Source organism: Anomalospiza imberbis, chromosome 4 (assembly GCF_031753505.1).
Source record: "Anomalospiza imberbis isolate Cuckoo-Finch-1a 21T00152 chromosome 4, ASM3175350v1, whole genome shotgun sequence".
Taxonomy (NCBI): domain Eukaryota; kingdom Metazoa; phylum Chordata; class Aves; order Passeriformes; family Viduidae; genus Anomalospiza; species Anomalospiza imberbis.
In genome coordinates this window covers 13,508,871-13,529,874 of record NC_089684.1, presented here as the reverse complement: position 1 = coordinate 13,529,874, position 21,004 = coordinate 13,508,871, and the positions used below count along the sequence as shown (strand labels likewise).

The following is a 21,004-nucleotide window of genomic DNA, read 5'->3' as shown; positions in this document are numbered from 1 at the left end:
GATTGTTAATTAAGGCTTGCAACCAGCACAAGTGCTATGTAATAAACTTTCATTCCCTACTGTTGGGAGAGGAAGAAGAGAGCTGTTTTATGACTGGGGAGAGAACAATAAAAATATATTTCCTAATTCTACCCAAATGCAATGAATGTCTTGGCACTCTGAACTACTCTCTCCTCATTTTTCTAGCTTTCATCTTTACCCATCAGTAGCTCTGTGCTGCTGCCTGATGGTTATCTTTATACTCCAGCTGATACAAACATTCAGCAAAATAGAACCCACCTTAACATTAAGGAAATGATGCAGGAGCAAAATAATGCTACAATACTAAGAAGCAGCCTCCTTTCATCAGCTTCATCCCATCAATGAAAGTTACTTTATGCTCACAGCTACTACAACTGCTAGCACCTGTGCAGGGCATCTGTGTAGACAAATGCTTGTGGTTTAGGTCCCAGTTCCTAAGAAAATTCCTCACAACCAAAAGATATGTAATGCTACATTATCCTAAAAAAACACAAGGTTGGGACCTCATTTGCCTGCTTATTTTGTTGAGTTATATCAGTAGCACTGACTAGCAGAAGCAGCTGCCTATTCCCTCTGGAACCTGCCTTAATCTCAGACAGACCCCCCTGCGTGGTGCTCAGCTCTGCGTGTGCAGAAGTCACTGCACGGCACTCAGCTCTGTGTGCGCAGAAATCCCTGTATAGCAGTGAGCACTGCATGTGCACAACTCTGACAACTCACTGAAGCAGCAGCAAACTCCTCTGCGAAGCAGAGCTCTGTACCAAGCTCACAAAATGTTAAACACTGCTGAAAAAAAAGACATTACATCTGCCCACACTTCTCAGTTCTATTCAATTACTGACAACAGCAGTCCTACAAGTGCAACATAATATGGTATTATTGAATCCAAGATCCTCGTTTACGCCTAGCTGCAGCCTGGGAGCAGGCCTGATGCTCAGCCAACATCAAAGGACAAAAATTCACGACTTTCACAGACATACACATCCCACGTTGACCTTGGAGGCAGAGGTGGTGATGATCCCTTTCATAAAGGTGCTGTTTCCCAAGTTAACAGCATTACAGTGCTGAATTGTTTGGCAAGTAACAGAGCATCACCATCCTTCTGTTACACATGCATACAGGCACGCACAAGAACACAGAGCAACATGCGGCTATGCTTTTAAATCCTCTTTAATTCCTTCTTTACTCTCTACTTCCCAGAATGACCTCACATATCCTGTCCTCCCCCAGACAGAATCAACCAGAGCTTCTCTAGCTCCCCCAAATCGGTTTTTATACAAAGTAGGCTGTAATGTCTTTTGAGATCTTTCTATAATATTCAAGATTTCTAACACTAAACATTTTCAACCAGTTAAAAATCACCCTGAGAGCCCGTTTTCAATAAAAATATACCTTGAACTTTTCATTTAGATTTATCTTTTGTTTATGGAGCCCTTTTCACTGAAAGCTGCACCCTTTTTCCAAGCCTTGCCCGTCCACTGACCTAAGGGCTACCAAGCTTCCAACTTTGCTCTGCCTCTAATTGCCAGCTGCTCCATCCCACCCAGCACCCTGCTACCATTTATGCGAAAAATACGTATGTGTGTGCGTGTATATACTGGTATTGCTGCTTACCTTGTCCAAGAGTCACTAAAATCCACAAGGAGGGGGAAAACAAAAAAAAAAAAAAAAAAAAAAGCAAAACCCCCAGCTCGACGGGTCCTCGTGCAAATCGCAAAGAGAGGAGCACTTCTTCTTCCTTTAACAAAGCCACAAGCGGCTCCGCCGCGATCCGGCGAGCGAGCGAGGGAGGGAGAGTACTCCGGGGCAAAGTGGTTGCAGCTGCCGGCAGGGCGCTTCCCGGCGGGGTCAGGCGCGGGGAGGCTCCGCGGGCCGAGGCGCCGCGGGGAGGCGGCGGGCGCCCTTCAGCACCCGGCGCGGCGCGGACAGCAGCGCTCCCGCCCGGCCCCGCTGCCGCCCGCCCCGCCGCGCCGCTCGCACCGCCCCCGCGCCGCCCCCTGCGCCGGGCGGGCTCCCAAACTTGGGCTCCGCCACCGGCCGCCTCCCTCTTCTGGTTTGTTGCGTTTTCCTACCGGCCGGCCGGGTGCGACGTGTCGCGTCGCCCCAGCGCTTGTCGCCCAGGGGGTTCCGTGCCCGCGCAGGGGGCTGTTAGCCCGGCAGAGGTCACCGAATCCCTCCTTCGGCTTCCCCTCCGCCGGGCCACGGCCCCGCTGCCTTTGCCCGCGGTCCCCGCGGTGCGCGCAGGGCGGCGGCACCCAGCGCCCGGGCAGATGGCAGCGCCGGCAGCAAGAGGAGCAACTGCTGTGAAACAGCGAGGAACTCCCCCCTGTAGCACAGAGCGGTGTTGTGCCGGCGTGTTCCAATCAGGGGTTGTTATGCAGTATTCATAAGCTTTAATATATCAATGTATCAAAACTCGAGTATGCTGGAGGCTTTGCACACCTGTATCGGTAAGCCCTAGCGTCCACACCAGATTGAGGTGCTTGAGTGCTGAGGTAGAGGTCCCTGGTAACCCTTGCCAGAAACATGGACATGTGATTGGGAATCTTAGTTATGCAAAACATAAGGGGAAAAAAATCACCTTGAGATAAGACCATTAATTACATGCTTCAATTATAAGCACGAGAAGAGGTGCCTTTGGATGAACAGGAACAATCAAAAGAAAAAATCCAACTGGAAACTAATCGCCTAAAAACGTAGAGATACATTTCTGTGAAGTTAAGCAGAGAAACAGTATTTTGAAGTCTCACTTGAATCTGCTTTATGGTGAGATAGCAGTTTTAGTTATCTGATTTATTACTTTTAAATTAATTTACTATCCATTCTGCCACTTTTAAGGAGTAGCTCTTTCATCTTCAATGTGAAATCATTATGAAAATTAAGTGTCTACTCCTCATGCCATTATAGGTTACCTGTTTCGTGCCTTTTGGGAAAATACGTTACAGATTAAAGTATTAAACTGTCTTTAAATCACCCATGGCTAGGGTAAAGCCAGACAGAGGTCAGCTGCTCTGACGTACATCAGCTTTCTAGGTTAATTACACTTGTGTCTACATGTGGAATGAACACGCAGTAAGAAAGAAAAATAAATGGTTTTAGGTATGGTAAATGCCATACCTAAAACCTGAACTGGTTAACATAGGAAATAATAAAGCGGGACAGGTTGGATTGCATTAGCTTATTACTATTTTTTGAGAGAGTTCTTACTGGGCTGATAATTAGGTCATGGCACTGCAAGAAGGAACATGATTAACTCTGACACACAAAGTGTGGAGTATAAAGCCAAGTAACGCAGACTTTCATTGTCCCAACCCTTTCTAATTGCCAGTTATCATGAAGGCAGCTTGTCTGGCATCTGGGTTGCATTTATGAAACCCTATTATTTTACTTCTCATGTTTCTCTTAAGCCCTCTCAGTTTTTTTGCAAAATACAGACAATATAATTGCACTACTTAAGGACAATTTTTACAGTATAAAATTGACACTGAGTCTACTAGCACAGCTGCGCCAGAAACTCTCATAGGACGGAGGTAAACACCAAACTGGCTTGTTCAAAACTGAGGGGAAATTGAAATGTTGTGAGGATGAATAGGGACCTTGTTCATCCATTCTCCTTTGCCATTATGAAAGTACATGAAATAAACAATCAACAGTTACGTAGATGTTTTATATAACCCAATTATTGAAGCAGTTGGGAAACCGGTCAAATTATGCAAGGTCTGACGTATCATAACTTACTGGTTAGCTTTGCAAATTAGTAGACAATGAATCCCCAAACTAGCATGTAGAAGACGCTCAAAACTTCTGAAAATCTCTGTATCTTGTGAGGATTTGCGCTCCTAAATTTCAGTGTAAATAATGATACAAGCGTGTAATACCTTAATGTATCTTGGCATTCTTGCAATTCTGAGTGTGTTTATCTGATCATACATGACTTTATTCTTTGTAAACTCACTGAGATAGTAATTTTAAAAGCTCATATTTAATTAAAATAAATTTAATGTATTTTTAGCACATACATATTTTCTAATTTTTCCTCTAATTTAGATCTGTATCAGTTATAGAACATAGTTGGAAAATGAATTTGGTTCATTCACATCCTGACATCTTTCTGTCTTCTGCTTATTGGCTATTATTTGTGAGCTCCATTTTTTACATTGTTGAATCTTCTTTACTCACACACAAAATATGTGAATGATTTTTTTCATTGTTACTGTGTCCCATACATTACATCATCACTTTGCAGTTCAAACATTTTCATCCACAGAGTGACTGGGATATTACTTTATTGGATGGAATGCAGACCAATATATATTATTGCAATGAAGATCTTATTCTGTGCTTAACAATTAATTGCTAGTCCAGAGATACTGTTGCAGCTTAGTAGTATATTTCTGATTTCCATAATCCTAATTTGGATATTTTATGATCATATCTGGCACATCCCACATAATGTGCCAGACAGTTTTCTGTTTGGTATACTCCTGAGCCCCATGTGCTTGACCATCAGTTATGCCTGGTTTTTATATTTTCTACCCCAATTACTATATTTGAAGCATTTGCCGTTGGGCAGAGAACATATCAAGTAAGTACTGGAGTTTTCTTGTAAAGAAAAGGAACACAGAAGAACTTCAAAGCTGCTTTGTTTAGACTATAGATATTATTAATAAAAATTCTCTATTTTGTATTTATGAGATGCTGCTTAATATAATATCTGATACAGCAGGAAGTTTTACGCAAGACAAAGAGAAGATCAAAGTCTCCATATATTAAAGGGAAGTTAATGCAAATAATAGATGATAAAAGTTTTAAAAATCTATTCAGTATTGTCCATGCTGTGGTTTAACTCCAGTTAGCAGTCAAAAACCAGGACCAGAACATTTAATCTTACACTTCACAGCCTCTTCAAAACTCACCGAAGTTAGAACAATAATTACTTTCTTTGACTAATTTGTATCTCCTTTTCTACTGTAAAAATTTCTGGAGAAGGGGCTGTGTTCCTTGTAAACAATATTGCACCCAAAATGAATGCAGAATTAGAGAGTAAGTGTAGTTTTTCAGACGTGACTAGTTTTACTTCTCTTGGCTTTTCTACCAATAGCACTTCTAACACAATTAATTTTTTTTTTAATTTGTGCTTGGGATTTGTGTTAAGAATCAGTAAGGGACAAAAATAGGACATTTCGAAAACTTGCCTTGTTACTTACTCTTTAGATTATTCCAGTGACTTCTGTGTGGCTTGGTACCCCTCACCACCTGCAAGTTCAGTAACAAAATTTTAATTTTCTGTGACCACTCTTTAAACACGTGAATTGAAAAACATTCCTATTAATAGTTACCAAAAAATAGGATATTAATATCTGGTACTACTAAATGTTAATTAATTTGTTGTCCCAAACTATGCAACAGTTACAATGTGGTAAAGACTAAAAACCAAAAAATTAACTATTTTTGTCTTTGAATAAAGAATATGCAACACTTTAAACACAATTATATTTGTAGCTTAATATCAAAAATAATTTTAGGCATGATATATTCTAACAATAATGAAATCTTATTTCAAAATACACAGTCCAAAGTACTGCCCTTTGTAGGATTCAATTTCCATTTCTTCTTAACAAATTATCGCTCCTTTTTTTTTTTTTTTTTTTTTTTTGAAGACAACAGCTGCCCCTTCAGTGCAGCTGTTACTAGTGAAGATCATTGATTAGCTTGAAGTCAATGACAGCAAAGGAACTCTAAGGATGCTCTGATGTGAGATAGCATGAATAATCCTCCAAATCTCTCTCTCTCTCTCCTGCACACACACAGCATGAAGTTTGGACACATACATCTTTCCCTCATTTTCTACTGGTCTAATTCACTCAATGTCTGTTCAATGTTTTAATGAAAGATGATAGTGCATCCACTATAAACTCAGTCCTGAACAAAAAGCACAAGAAATGCATTGAGACCTGGACCGGTGCTTTGATAACAGCAGGGCATCATGAGCACTAGAATGACAGACACTGGCAAATGACAGAGAGGAAAATTAGCTTACTCATGGCTTGGAGAAAGGTTGTGCCAGCCATCTGTCACAGGAGATCTCCCAAATGACAGCAAGAATCATAAAGGCACAATAAGGTTTTCCCCATATCTCCTCAAAGCCAGTTCTCCCAAAGGGACCCAAATAAAAGAAATATGATTATTGTTCACACACAAGGAACCTACCTTTGAAATTCACCAAAATAATTCAAATGCATGCCACAAAATAACAGATGTAGACTCAGAGTGTGTGGGGGGAAGCCTAGGCTTTGAGGTTAGATCTGTAGATTTTTTCATTATGTCTAATAAAATGAATGCTATAAATTCATTTCAGTGTGTGGCAGATTTGCAATGATAGTGATTCTGACAAGATGACATTGTCCCCATTCTCATCTTGTGAAAATAAAGTAACAACTGATTAAATAGGAAGGAGATAATATACTACAGAACTAATATCCACATTAAAAATTACTATTGGAAGAATTAGGCAATGAGGATAAATATTTAATTTCATATCATCTAGCTTTTTTCGACTTCATTTGGGATCAAATAATTTCATTATTCATTATCGTTGAAATCTGAAAGCATACTAGCACTCGATAGAGATTCTATTAAAAAAAAAAAACTCCACACAAAGAGAAAGCTGCAGATAGTCAATTTCAGTGCGTAGTGATAGCATTTGTAAGAGATCTCTTAGGGCACCTACTGGGGAACCTTAGCATTGCATGCCAAAGAAAGCCTGTAAAACGGGTAAAAATCTTTCCAACAGATTCAAACCAGAACATTAATTCAGCCTTTTTTTTTTTTTTTTTCTCCTCTGGGCAGTCTTCGTTCTATTGAGTGTAGTACTTAAAGCAAATAACCAAATGAGAGAACTTCATAGCTGAAGGTATTCACTGATGGAAGGAAAAGAGCTAATACTCTACATTTTAGAATCTGGCAGCTCTTCACTATTTAAATGTCTAGTAAGTTCAATATATCATGTTGTGTTTATATAAAAAATATTTTACATTAAAAATTTTACTAAAACCACGATGAGAATTTTAATTCATAGGAAATATGTATTGACAAGAATCTCAAAGTCTTTGGATTAAGCTTGTTTATTCTTTAAGACAGTTTTTCAAAGTATTTTGATTTTTGATTTTTTACCTATGAAGTTCTGTAGTAGTAATCCTGACCTCGGTAAAAAATTTGCCATAGCATTTTCATTTTCCATTTGATTTATTTCTGTCCACTAATACAGAATATCCTCTATTTTATAGCTCATTTCCTCAAAGTCCCTCACAGGTGATTTCTAGAGCCATATGGTGTGTAGCTAGGACTTTAGCTAGCCTGTGCCAGAAAAAGATTGTTTAATATTTTACAGAAAAGATAGCTTTTAAAATTTTATCAATGCAGTAGCAAGTACCTCATAGCAGCCTCCTAAAGCTGAATTTATTTTTAAGCAAAATTTCTGTAAGGGCCTTTCTCTGCTCCTTTAATATTTTTTGTGTTTTCCAGTAGTCTGTGACCTGTAACAGTCACTTAAAAACTCTATGGAGAACCTTGTTATAAAACACCAGCACCAAACCCAGAACAGTAACACACCTTAACCTGCTGCTGTGGCACACTGGCAAGTTGTTCATATCCACTATCACTGTAGTTTAGGTAACCTATTCCAAACCAATAAAAATTCCCATTAGCAGGAGATAAGCATCATCCTTATGTTCATTTTATGCATTACTACAGGAATTACACGTCACAAAAGATTTTGAAAAGACATTCAGATTCCATCCTTCATTTGTCCTAAATCTCAGTGATGGAGATAAAGCACAATCACTTATTTTCAAGTGAGTTTTCCTAGGGAATAGGCCAATAAAATAATGATTGCATGTCTGGAACAATAGTCTAAATTAATATACAGTGTTGGTAGCCTAATGCCCTCTAGTCATGTATCTTATCCTGCTTCTGATGCTATCCCCCGTGGTACTAAGAATATAAAGGAACCAGTTCTTCAAAGAATGCACTTACTGACTTTGAAGCAAGTAGGTCTGTGAACTCTGATATCTGTACAGGGTAAGAGACTTTTCCTACAGTTCTGGAAAACAAGAGGAGAATATAATAAGATATGTAGACACATCTTACCCTGTCTCTCCTTGAGACCAATCAGCTTGTCCCAGAAGAGCACAAGGAATATTAAATGAGATGAGTATTCTGGCTTATGTGACTTTGATACAGCAGAATTTCTCACTTCTTTAAGAGATAAATCTCATCAAAGGTTTATGCCCATATTACAACAACTACATATTTAAAAGAATTAAAGAATGCAGTGAACTTTTCAGCTGGGACACAATGCCATTATTCTACATATTAGTTAGTTCACAGCACTGCTCAGCCAGAATCCTTCTTCGTCTTTCCAGACATTTTATTTTAACAGTCTGAATAAGAACAAAAAAAAATAAATATATATATAGCTGAGCAGTTCAAGAAAAATGGAAATTTCATCCCCTGAATGGTTAATTTTAAACCATTTTGCCACTGCTTCTGCACAGAGAAGCAATGGGATATAAAAGGGGTAGTATGACAGCTTCATATTGGCACTTCCTAAGAGAAAAAGGATATCTTCATACTTCTTACTTATAAAGTAGTTCCTGGGATGAAATTAAAGCTGTAGTCTTATATTCTGTACACATTTTATTCATTTGATTTCATTTTCCTTTCTTTTTCATAGGTCACTCTATAAACTCTGACATTCACGAGAACCCAACTTACTCCTGCCACTAATATAATGTTAAATAATAATAAGCACATATTTTTAAAATAATATGAGGGATGTGAAATGGTTACTTGAGACTCCTAAGTTTTTATACCTCTCAATGAACCTAATTAAGGAATCAACCATCTCTACTCCAAAACTTATCTAAAGTGACAGACCTTTAATTACATATGACATACTATCCAATTATATGTAGAAAAAACTATTTTTGCCAGTACAGTACTATTTAAAAAGTTGAGATTTGATTTGCCAAAAAAATCAAATTTTCTCCAAGTGCTTTACTCATGAAGGAAACAAAAGTGCATTACAGCTTGTTAATACTCAGTTAAAAGACTTCTTTGTAGTTTATCCTACCCTTTATGTAATTTCCGTTGAAGTCAGAAATAGGCCAAGTAGGTTCTTGTTCATAATTTTTGTGAATTTTTAGAAATTTGAGAAGGATTACCCAGTCACACATGAATATGATAAAATTTGAAAGAAAAAAATAGGAAAAATAACATCTTATTTTGGTTTTAAAAGCAATTACAAAGAAGTTGTTGAAATTCATTATAAAAGAAATTTTTGTGTTTATCCTTAACACATCTAATTACCTTACTACTATTCACAAATACAGATCACATTACTTCCATATACTTCCACAAGAAAAGAAAACACAGATGTCCTCTTTTTGCTTAAATGGGAAAAATACTGAGAGGCTAAGCTGTTTAAGCAGTTACAAAAGAAATCTGGGGCAATGCTGGGAACAGAAGTTTCCTATTTCTTATTCTTTCTTAATCACATGATAATCCTGCCTTATCAATCCTTAGTTTAAAAGCAGTGATTACAAGTCATCAATAGTGATGATCCAATATTTCAGGACAATCCAAAAAGACACACAACTGAACTTCAGAGAGAGTTCAGAAAAATCACAGTAGCCTGCCTTTTAGCATAAATGGTTCTGCTTGCCTTATATAATCCAATACTGTTGATTCAGGAAAAATAGTCACTGTAAAAACGCCTGCTGTGCTCACTTTGCTTAGCATGTGCTACAGAATATACACACACTATTATTTCACTGAAAACCTTCAGAGATGCAGACAGTACAGGTACACTGTCAACATCTTGAAGCAGGATCAGAATACATACCACACTTCTGAATTTGCTTCTTTGCTAAATCAGTTACTTGTTTTCAGTCAGGAAGCCAACATCATTCTGAAGTTTCAGAATTCAGAGATTTACACAGTTCATAGCACACATTATCAAAGTATATTAGGTGCTACTCACAAGTATAGATATTTAAGACATCAAGTGACATTCATGTAAATTTACATTAGTAAGCTTTAATTAGAGGCTACTATGTTGCTAAATAAATAACCAGGTTTGAAATGCAGGTGAAATATGCATACTCATTTTGCACTTATCTGTAAGCATATATATTCTAACACACCACCAGTGGTTTTCTCCAGCAGCTCTTCATTCAGTGAATAGATATGGGTGAGACAATGTCTACTTGGAAAAGGTATTTTCTTCAGGCACATGTAATTGCTAATCACCTATGTGTTTGTTCTTAGTGGTTTACTGAGCACCAAAGAGGCAGAAGTTTCATGGCAGCAACCAGGGGAATAAACCCAGAAAGCCTCTCCTTACTCTACCTGCAATCATGCACAACATAAACTTAGTGTTCTGCAACTAGTAACATGTTTCATATGGGAGCTATTTTACCATGCATTGCTGACTTTCACAGTTTTGTGGGGTGATAGAGAAAAAACTAAAGCTGAGGTCTAGACAGAGAGGTGTGGATGAGGTGAAGTAACTTACAACCAGTATGGAATTGGCAACATTAAAACAGGAACAGAAGACAAGGATTTGAAGGACAGACGGTTATATTTTCAGGAAAGAGTATTTCCTGAGAGAAACATCACTGAAAAAACCAAAGAGGTTAAATGGCAAGACAAGGTCACAGACAAAAAGATTCTCTGGATAGCTGAGTACAGGAAGTAGAGATAACAAGAAATGACTAAGAGACCAAAGAAAAGAGTTGAAGAATAGAAGAAAAAGCAGGTGAGATGGAGAAAGAGAGAGCAGTATTAAATTCCTGGAATAAGGGAAATGGCTAGAGATAGAGAATGGATAAGAAAACTCAGTACATATGATACTGAGGAACGGGAAAATAAATATAATGAGATCACCTCATGTTTCACCTGCTATTTTTTTTTAATGGAAAGCACTCAGCAAAATTTTGTTCAAAATGAAAGAAGCAAAGAGGAAAGTCAGAGGGATTAATCATTACTTGTTTCATCCAAGAAATAGCAAACTATAAACAAAAATTGTCACTCTGAACTGCAGAATGAAGAAACCTCAGTTCAGTATCTCCTTGAAAATACAAATTTTCATGTCATGTTAGAATGTTTATATCTATAACAGAAAAGAATAAACCAAATATAAATTGGTAATCCTGATAATTATCTATTTAAAATTGTCTACAGATGAAAATATATTCACCTAATAAACTCCCGAGTAAAATTTGAATAATGAATGTATTTCAGAACCAGTGACTTGGCAAATACAGAAATGGCAAAATTAATGAGATATCCATGGAATATATTTGCTCTATTTTTTTTTTTTAGATAGTACTCCCAAAATGCAGGCGATAAAAAGAAATTAAAAGGACAATGGATGTGCACGATGTATTGGCTTTAGTAATGCAGCTTATGGTAGACTTAGCAACAATAAGCAAAAAATTACCCAAAGCTCTTCAAAATAAAATCCTGTTCACTCAAACCTTTTATAGGTGCCAAGCAGTACAAAGACCTGTTAGGAAAATTGCTTAGACCAGTCATAATGCTGCACCAGCATAGCAAAGTTACATTCTCTTATTTAAAATTGCCATTCACATAGGACCATATTTTAATCTAAGTGTCTGTGGATGCAAAACAGAAGTAGTAAGAGTGAAGTTTTAACTATCTCAGCTGTGGCTGCTAACCCCATCGTGCAACACAGAAATAACTCAGTAGGTAGTTTTACACTAAGTCGGGTACAAGTGTCACAGAATCACAAAATTTTTAGAGTTGGAAGGGACCTCTGGAGATCGTCTAGTCCAACGCCCCTGCCAAGACAGGACTGTTGTAGCAAAGCAGACTAAGATATTACACAACCTACTAGTAGTGCAGCTTTAGTGCAAATATCTTTTGAAATACAGTTTTAAAATAAAATACCGTTTAATATTTGTGGAGATTATGTTCTCACTCTTTTCTAATTTGGTGGCACATTTATATTTGGTGGAGTAGCCTCACACTAAAACAAAATATGCAGAAACAAAGCCAAGTTCATCATGCTGTGAATAAGCAAAAGCATTCCAGCAACACTATAAGAAGAGAGTTAAAAAAACAGTTCAGAAAAATGAAACTGGTACAACATATCTAATTTCAAACATTAAGAGCACTATTATAGGAAGTGCTTTGATTTTCTGCCCTTGGATCTATTTAACTAAGACTGCAGCTGGTCCAGTGGATCTATATGACTATGTATGAAGCAGTGTGTGACAACATATGAAACAGAGTAATGGCTGCAAAATTAATTATAGCTGGGATAGGATGAAAAAGTGCATTGTCATATAAACAAAATAGGAAAATATTATGGATTATTTAGACATATTTTGATGGATGGATTTTATTTCTATCCTATTCTGTGGAATATTTACCAAGTACAGTTTCATCAGACCAATCCTGCATGTTAGGATGCAGAAGTGTAATTTCAAATCTATAAGCAATGACTGCTTAGTAAACCTTACCTCAATGTATGGCCAACCTGCTTTAAATTCTATCCTAGCTTTCAGATTTTTCTTCAAATCCCTCATTCATACCCATCTGGAAAATATAATTGATTTTAATTAAACCCAAAATAAGGTCACTATACAACTGGCCCTTATTCTTTATATGTCGATAAATCCAACCTTAACCTAGATAAATCCAGTCTTAACATACTTATGACCAGTCTGCAGTTTACTGTACACAGGTCAGTGCATAAAGCCTGTTTTGAACAGATAAATTTTTGTGTGGTATTAGAAAAACTATCATAAATTGTGCTTCAGTTTATATTGATTCTTTCCACATGTTGTCTTTGAAAGAATTTAGTAAAATTTAGACTGATCCAAGCTGTAATTGATTTTTTCCAACTGATTCCATATTGTAGCTTTTGGAACTGTTTTCTGTTTTAGAATTCAACTTTGTACAGTCTACAGAGATATCATCAACCAAATATTTCTCCTTGTATGAGTTGTCATTATTTCTTTTCCTAATCCAGCCTTCAAAATCTCCTTAAAAGGATAGCTCTTGTGATTTTAAATGTAAGGCATTTTTTTATTATTTAGTATGTAATTAAGACTATTCTTACATTGTTTCCTTCAATGAACTCTAAAGCAATGAGACAATTATTTTTATACATTCCCTTAGAGTCTAACTGAAAATTTAGATACCCAGTTTTAAGCATCAAGACTTGAAGAATAATCATCCTTGTTCTACTTGAGCTCTTCCAGCAGTGTTTGTTTTGATTAGATAAACATAAAATAATTAGGAAACTCTCAATATGAATGTTTGGTTGATTTTGGCAGACCTACCCATGGTCTATTTTGTCATCCCACATACAGCTCAAAATTTCATGCTGGCATTAACAGCTGTGCTTTTTGTTTCCATTATCTTTTGTGCCTTTTTCATCAAACATGAAACAGGAGAAACTCCTTGGAGTGCTACATCGTATCTGTCACATGCAGTGTTCTGAAGAGAAAATGTAGAAGCATAGAAGTGTAATCTGTGTTATTGAGAAAATTAACAAGTGGAACGATCTGTAGAACATCAAACATTCACTCTACATTGCTTTCCTCCTTTCCTTGCAAGTTTATATGACTCAGAAGTGAACAGCATACATAAAAGCATCCTATGAGCTCTATGGACTACACCGCACAGTGCAGATCAGAATTTTTAGAAAAGTGCTCCCCTGAGACGTGGGCATTTCAAATATATTCATCCCAACTAAGATGAAAAAAGGAAGTTGTTTGCTTTTAATAATTTGACATATATGTAAAATGAAAATTTAACCACACACTTCTTCCTTACAGAGGATGATTAATTCTGATTTTGTGGACTGCGGTTGTACTGTGCTATAAAAACCACTACTGACTTTAATGGACTTTTATTAATAATAATTAAGTTATTAAAGTTTTAATAAACTCACAAAAAAGGAAAGCATCACATTTTCATAATACTGAAAAATCATTTATATGATTCTATTCTTTAATTGCATAGTCTTTATCTTACTTTATTTACATTTTACTTCATTTGACTCATAATCTTTTTTTCTAAATTCAATATGCACCTCAAAATTATAGCGTCTTGCCTTCTTAATTTCAAAGTTCTTGACCCCTTTTAGTATACAAATACACCAGGTGTTATTCCTTAAGGCTTCGTCAATATCACTGAGGTTTTGCCCACATTTTCCTCTAGGAAACAAGTCTACAATAATTTTCCTGTAGCGCCTAATCCAAAGGATGTTGGATGTTTTGTAATGGAACATCAGTACATCCAGTATTTTAGATAGATCTCCTGATTTCTTGAAAACAATTAGAGGATTTCTCTTATGTTCAGTAAATCAGACTGGAGATACCATGTCCAAATAGGTATTTATTGTTCCTGCAAGAATTTAACTCAAATACTACCAGAATACTGAACCCCAAAAATCTGATTATCCATAAATAAAGTTTGTGCTGCATACTTTATATTGGTTTGGTTCACTAATTTTTCATGGAGTTTTAGTCAAAGTATATCCACCAGTAAAACTTGTAAGAATAAAGATTTGCTTCATGGCTAGTGTCAAAAACTGTAGGAGAGAATGCAAGGCAGCATTCAAACTAGCCTACAGTCACTGTGATTTTGGTTAAAATACCCATGATGACAATCACTGATTTTTGTAGTGATCGTTTAGTATGTTGTTCTATTTCTTATGCAAAAGTATACAGAAAATTGTACAGAGGTTTAAATCTGAACTGAGAACAAAGTAGCTGTGGAAAGCCTGGAACACAGTTTTACAGAAATGTGTGTGATAACTGTTCTATACCCTACCCCCCTCATACTCTCCAAGAATAGCTGATGTTTGTGAACTGTCATTGGCTTAACACAAAGACTGTGAAGCACATCTAGAAGTTATCAAAAGATATAAATATGAATGTTACTGTTTGAAACATACTTTAGGATAAAAAAATACATTCTATGGTGTCATTAACTTCTGTATTCTGCTACCAAAACGCTAAGAATTACATGTTTTCACTAAATGCTAGTTTTAACTATTCAGAGTTGTGCACTTATGTTTTATTTGCTAGTCTTTTGCTTTTTAGTTAAGCCAGCTGAGGTATTGTTAGGATGATCTAAGTTCTGTTTGTTACTTTGTTAGTGTATTACCTGGAGACCATATTAAATGAAAAGTGTCTCTTTCCTTTCTTACATTAGTCCCTGTTGTAGCAACGCTGAGAAAAACAAAGGCCTGGGAAAGGGAGCAGAAGAATCAGAGCATTGAGGAGATCACTACAACTAGTTCAATAAGTAGAATAAGTAATAATACTTCCAAATATGTAATCTACTGAACTTGTCCACCTTGCTCTTGTGAGATCACAGTCCTTTGCAACTTGCCTGTGATATCACAAATCCGTGGTGAAAACCCAGCTTCCAGGATCAGGCCGCCTGAGTCTTCGATTATCAATTCTCCCTTATGAAGTATGAACTTTCTCCAGTGTCAAATTGATTTAAGAGTGATGCTTTTTGTATCCTTCTGGTTTTTAGTGCAACTACCTGAGGAACTAATTTGAGAAAGAAACAAAAAACTTTAATTTTGTATGAGAACTCTTTCAATTTGAAGATTACATAATTTGCACTGAATTTGTTCATGTTAAAATCATTTTAGAGCAAATTAATTTGAGAAGTAATACATGGAAACTTTCATCAGCTAAGAGTGTTATACAAGACCAAGTTTGCAGTCTCCCAGCTTCACTAATGCCATTCATTTTCCTGATCCTTTTCAGAGTATTTGATGTCTCATACTATTGAAGTCATTAAATCTACAAGAATGTTGAAAAATACTTTTTCCGTATTTCAACTTGAGAGAATCCGGAATTGCGCTTTGACACTGGTTTTACATGAATGTTTACCAGTAGCTGCATTGAGTGACTCTGTCAACCTCCCCCACTCTGTAAGCTCTTTTCAGCAAACTAGTTATGTGTCGCTTATTTTTATCCCATATTTTTAACTCTTCAATCTTATTAAATCCTCTGCAAGAGAATATAATGGCCAGATGATTCAGTGGTTCCCATCTGTACAGGAAAATCTCTGGTAGCGTCAGTGAGGATTTTTATATGAAATCCTCTCATCTGGGCAACATTATTGTGCAGTCTATCTGGGAGATTTTATGAAATCATAATTCTTTCAAATTCAGAGGAAAAACAAAACACCACGTATTCAAGAGGGTAGGATTTTACTCATTCCGAGTCTTGCCCTGCCTTTCTTGTGAAATAAGGACCTTCTAATTCAAAAGCTCTTCTAATTTGGAGTGGCATTTTTTTAAAGGGAAAATTATCCTTTTCCCCCCACATTTTCTAGAACTGCATCTCTAGAGAAGTACAGCAAATTTGGATTCTATGTATTTGTACCAAAAGGGCTTATTCAGAGAGTTTTTTATCTCTTATTTCTGTTATTCTTCTGAAGCATGAGCTTGATATGCTGAGTGAGATTGCTCCTCCATTTCCAATTATTTTGTTGGCTTTATTTTAAGACTGTTGACCAGAAAAAAACATGGCTGCTACAGAATGCTCATACTTTTCAACATGTTCCTATTCATCAGATAAAAATTTACCAGTTCAGAGCATCTTGTTTTCTCTTTTCATCACGACTTCTAGATCTCCAAGGACCTATGGGGTTTTTTTCTTATATTTGCTTCCTGTGGTATTATTTGTGCTCACAAATGATCTCTGCTATAAGAACTGTAATTAGACTAGTGTGCTTCAGCCTCCAGGCAGCTTTGAGTAAATATGAGATATTTGGATCCCTCAAAATGAGTACTGCTTTTTTCATTTGGTCTTATGCATTACCTGGGGTCTGGAAACTGGAAAAATAAACATAGATTTACTGCTGTCAGTCCTCTGCCCCTGAAACATGGCATACTTATACATATAAACTCAAATTATAGCACATTTTATCTGAGGTTCTAACTTGATAGCACCCATATGATCTGTGATATTCTCTATGGGATTGGCAGATGCAGCTGTGGGATGTGAGGCTCAGCAGAAAACACCCCTTTGCCCAGCTGTGCTTCCCTCTGCTCACCCCGGAACGCTCCAATCTGTAGCCTTCTCCTGCAGTCTCCTCTTCTCAAAATAACAGTACTCAAATGTCAGTTGGTAGAGATATACAGGTTTCAAATTTTTCACCATTTCAGATTTTATTTCTCTCCTAACATTTGTCTTTGGGGTTTTTCCTGAGCTGTGGTTTGTTGTTGAAGCAGACACTCTCAAAATAATATTATGTCTGAAAAAATAATTAAAGATTCTTTCTGGGACAAAAACAGAAAACAGCAAGCCACATTTCAATTGAAGACATAAAACAGTAAATTGTAGTCTTACTTAAAAAGAAATAAGAACATGTAGTTGATTATATGGCACAATGAGAGAAAATATCAGCATAAATACTAGAGTTTAGAAGGATAAAAAATTAAATTTGGCAGAAGAGCTCAGCTTCAGTGGCAAATACTTACAAATGTTTATTAAATATAAGAATAAAGTGAGTTCATTCAACAAAGAAAATAGGCAAAGAGGCGCAGTTATACCTGGTAGCTACTTACTTAAGTGACACAATGAAAGTGATGGAGGATTAAAATGCACGACTTAAACTGGGGGAAAGTGAGCTACAACCACTTTGGGTTTTTTTTCAACAAATACAGAGAAATAAAAGTTCTGACAGTATCAGACTATTAAAATAAGATTCAGTTAGTGTCATAACTAGTTCTTATCTCTTCTTGACTGACAGTGAATTCCTAAGCTGTTTTTAATACCAAGTCACTGATTAAATTAAGTCAAATCTGGTTGAATTAGTTAGCTAATTTTACACACATATCTAGGCCATCAATGTCTATACCAATGCTACTTTCATATCCAAAACTGCAGTGTAAATGTGTGCATTTGATGAGTGCATCTAATTCCTAGCAATCTCAGCTTTAAAGGCACTCCTGGCATCACAGCTGAATGCCTTCTCTGTGACAGGGAAACATGCACAGCCCTCAGCTTGCCGTCATACATGGACATGAACACAGTGACAGCAAGCCATGTGACAGCAAGCCATGTGGTCATACAGCTATTATCTTTATATTAACACTAATTATTAATACTATTACCTTTAGTATTGTTTTAATCTAACACGACTGCTAGAGAGTACCACATTCCACTGAATATGGACCATCACAAAATAACACAGACATAGAAAAAGCCAGCCGGATAGCCCAGCCTACCACATCTATTGATTTTATAATGGATTTTACAACATTTAAAATTTGTTTTATCACTACTTGAGCTTTGGAGTTCTGCAAGAATTTTGGTATTTAAGACAGACAAACACAAAATAAAAAACACAGGTGGTTTCGCCAAGGTTTTGATTAGGTGTTTCTCATGTGCGCATCAGTATCCATAGCTCAAGCTGCTGTTACCACACAACCACTTAAAACAAATTTCTGAGCACTCTGCTTTGCCTTGTGCACATCTAACTCCTTGTCATTGTATTTTTCTCCATAACTCCATATATGTTAATAATAAATGACACTAGCGTTGACTTGATAGGCGAGCTGGCTGTCACAGCAAATAGGCACTGTCTAAACAAAACACAAAACTCAAGTGTCTCAGAGCATTTTAATTTTCTTGGTTACTAGGTACATTTTAGCTTGTAATTTTTTTTAACAAGACAATACATTGTATTTTTCCAAGCTCATCAGTTTTTTTCAAAAGACTAAAGATAATTTGAATCAATGCCTACTACATGACTCTTGGTCCTACTAAAATTTCCTAGAGGTTTTCCTTTGAGTTGAACAACATTTAGCTAAGCAATGTGTAAATAATGACATATAAAGCCAGTGAAGGGAAAACTTTGCTAATTTATTCTACTGGTACCTCTAAAGAAACCAGAAGGTTAAGCATGCTTTTATTTGTAAGAAAACGTGAAGGCTTTGGCTCAGCACTGATCCTCATTTGCTTAATACTACTCTTTTTGCATATGGGTGAGAGTGTAAGAGCACTGGACCATGAAAAGGAGGCTCCAGAAGAGAAGAGAGATGAAGAAAATGAAAACTACAAGAGGTGCTAGTGTGTCCTGTTTCACAGCAGCAGACTTATCCCGATTGTCCAACCAATACCCGCTTTAGTGATATAATGCTTTTATAATTGCTTTCAAAATGTATTTCTCAAACAATTTTCTTCTGAGAAGCTCAACACAATTGATAAGGCAGTTTATTAGAGAAATGCCTAGTTAGTTTCCTATACTCCAGTTTCATCTCACTAGCCTTTCTTCTTCCAACACCTACATATGTTCATGTCATCCTATACCCTAAGAATATATAATTAAAAAGTCAAACCACCAAAAATAATGCCACTCTCAGTGAGAGAACAGAAGATATTTTAAAATTATCATTTAAGTATTTCCGTTTAAAAATGATTAAATAACAAGTCTCAAAATTCAGAGTGTCATGAGTCAATGCTATACCAATCAATTCAAATACTGTCCCTTCAGCTGGCTTTGCCTGAAATATTTTCCACATCCACCTCAGTCAGTTCAACAAAGGGAAACTGATCTTCATGAATTTAGAGTATGATTCTACCTCACAATGAAAAATATAAGTGGTTTGTTCATAGATTTATATCTAGAAAATGATAACAAAAAGTGTGCTATAAATACTTGCACTCTCTACTTCTGTATACAGATGCCCAGATTTTTATGTGTACATGCCTATATGTACATACAAATGTATCTTATTCCTCAGAGTGATAAATGTGTGTTTATTCTCCAGCCTAAGTATGGAGGTTCACTATTGCAAAGACATGTGACATAACATTTTATTAAAAATATTTCATGTTATTTTTTCCATAAAAGATAAACAATTGCATTTTAAAAGTAAAAAATACTCAAAAGGCAGAAAATTGACTCAGAAAAATAATCAGTGATAGTTATTCATAATAAAAATAATTTTTTAAAAAGCAAGATTAGTGTAAAAAACACCATTTGAAATATGTTTGCGGGGCTAATAATAACACTTCAGAGGGACTTATGTTGCAGGGTTTTTTTTTAAGTTACTAATTTTCACTTGGTGAATCTCATATTCCTCAGATCACTACTCATTTGGGCACATGCCCGATGATTTGTAATCAAATATAGCAAACCACATCAATTCTGCTTTGTATTCAAAAGTGATGGATGACTTATCTCTGTTTAAGAATGTGAAAATCTACAAGTTTTCCTTGAAAGAAACTTATATGCAAGGCCAAATTACTTTTATTTTTCATGTAGTACATAACCCCTAGTCAGTGATAAATTTCCCATCTTTTCATTTTCACACAGACATGATTGCCCAGCAAGGGTCTACATAATTTCTTAAGTGATGTTTTCAACTTTGGATCTCTAAAATTTCCTTTATTATCACTTGAAAATTCAACAGCTACCCTATTTTTTTTTATTACATTGAAAAGGCCCATATTTTACTTCAAATCACAGTATGAGTAAAGGTACAGTTAAGACAAGACAGACTATGAACTACATTACTGGAAGTAAAATACAAATAAAAAGGTCATCATAAAGAAGCTAAGTGTTTATGGTTTTGTTTTTAAGTAAAACAAAACCATTAATGACTTCTTGTTCCCTTCAAGTGATCAAATATATGCTTATAAAATATTTTCAAGATTCATATCTATCTAATCAATTTATAAACTATTTTTTTCTTCCAAATAAAAAAAGCATTACAATATTAATATTTGAGCCAGTTGAAACCAATATTGCAAAGCTTCATGAGGTAACGTATTAGATGCCTTAAAAAACAATAAATCTTATTGTCACACATCATTCACCCTTCACCACTTTGTAGACTTATAAGCAAAAATAACTCATATCCAAACAATTCTAAAATTAGATCTATCACAAAATCAGAGAATATTCT

General features: G+C 36.1%; 1 protein-coding gene across 3 annotated transcripts in view; it reads right to left on the bottom strand.

The window, feature by feature from the left end:
- FSTL5 (follistatin like 5) overlaps positions 1 to 21,004 on the bottom strand; it is a 383,037-nt gene that overhangs the window by 274,867 nt on the left and 87,166 nt on the right. For 2 of the 3 annotated variants that reach the window (XM_068187170.1, XM_068187173.1), the window contains exon 1: positions 1,636 to 1,833. The gene's annotated coding sequence lies outside the window, so the exon portion shown is untranslated. Of the gene's footprint in view, positions 1 to 1,635; positions 1,834 to 5,228; positions 5,278 to 21,004 lie in introns of those variants that run through there. The other variant, XM_068187171.1, reaches the window with a different exon arrangement.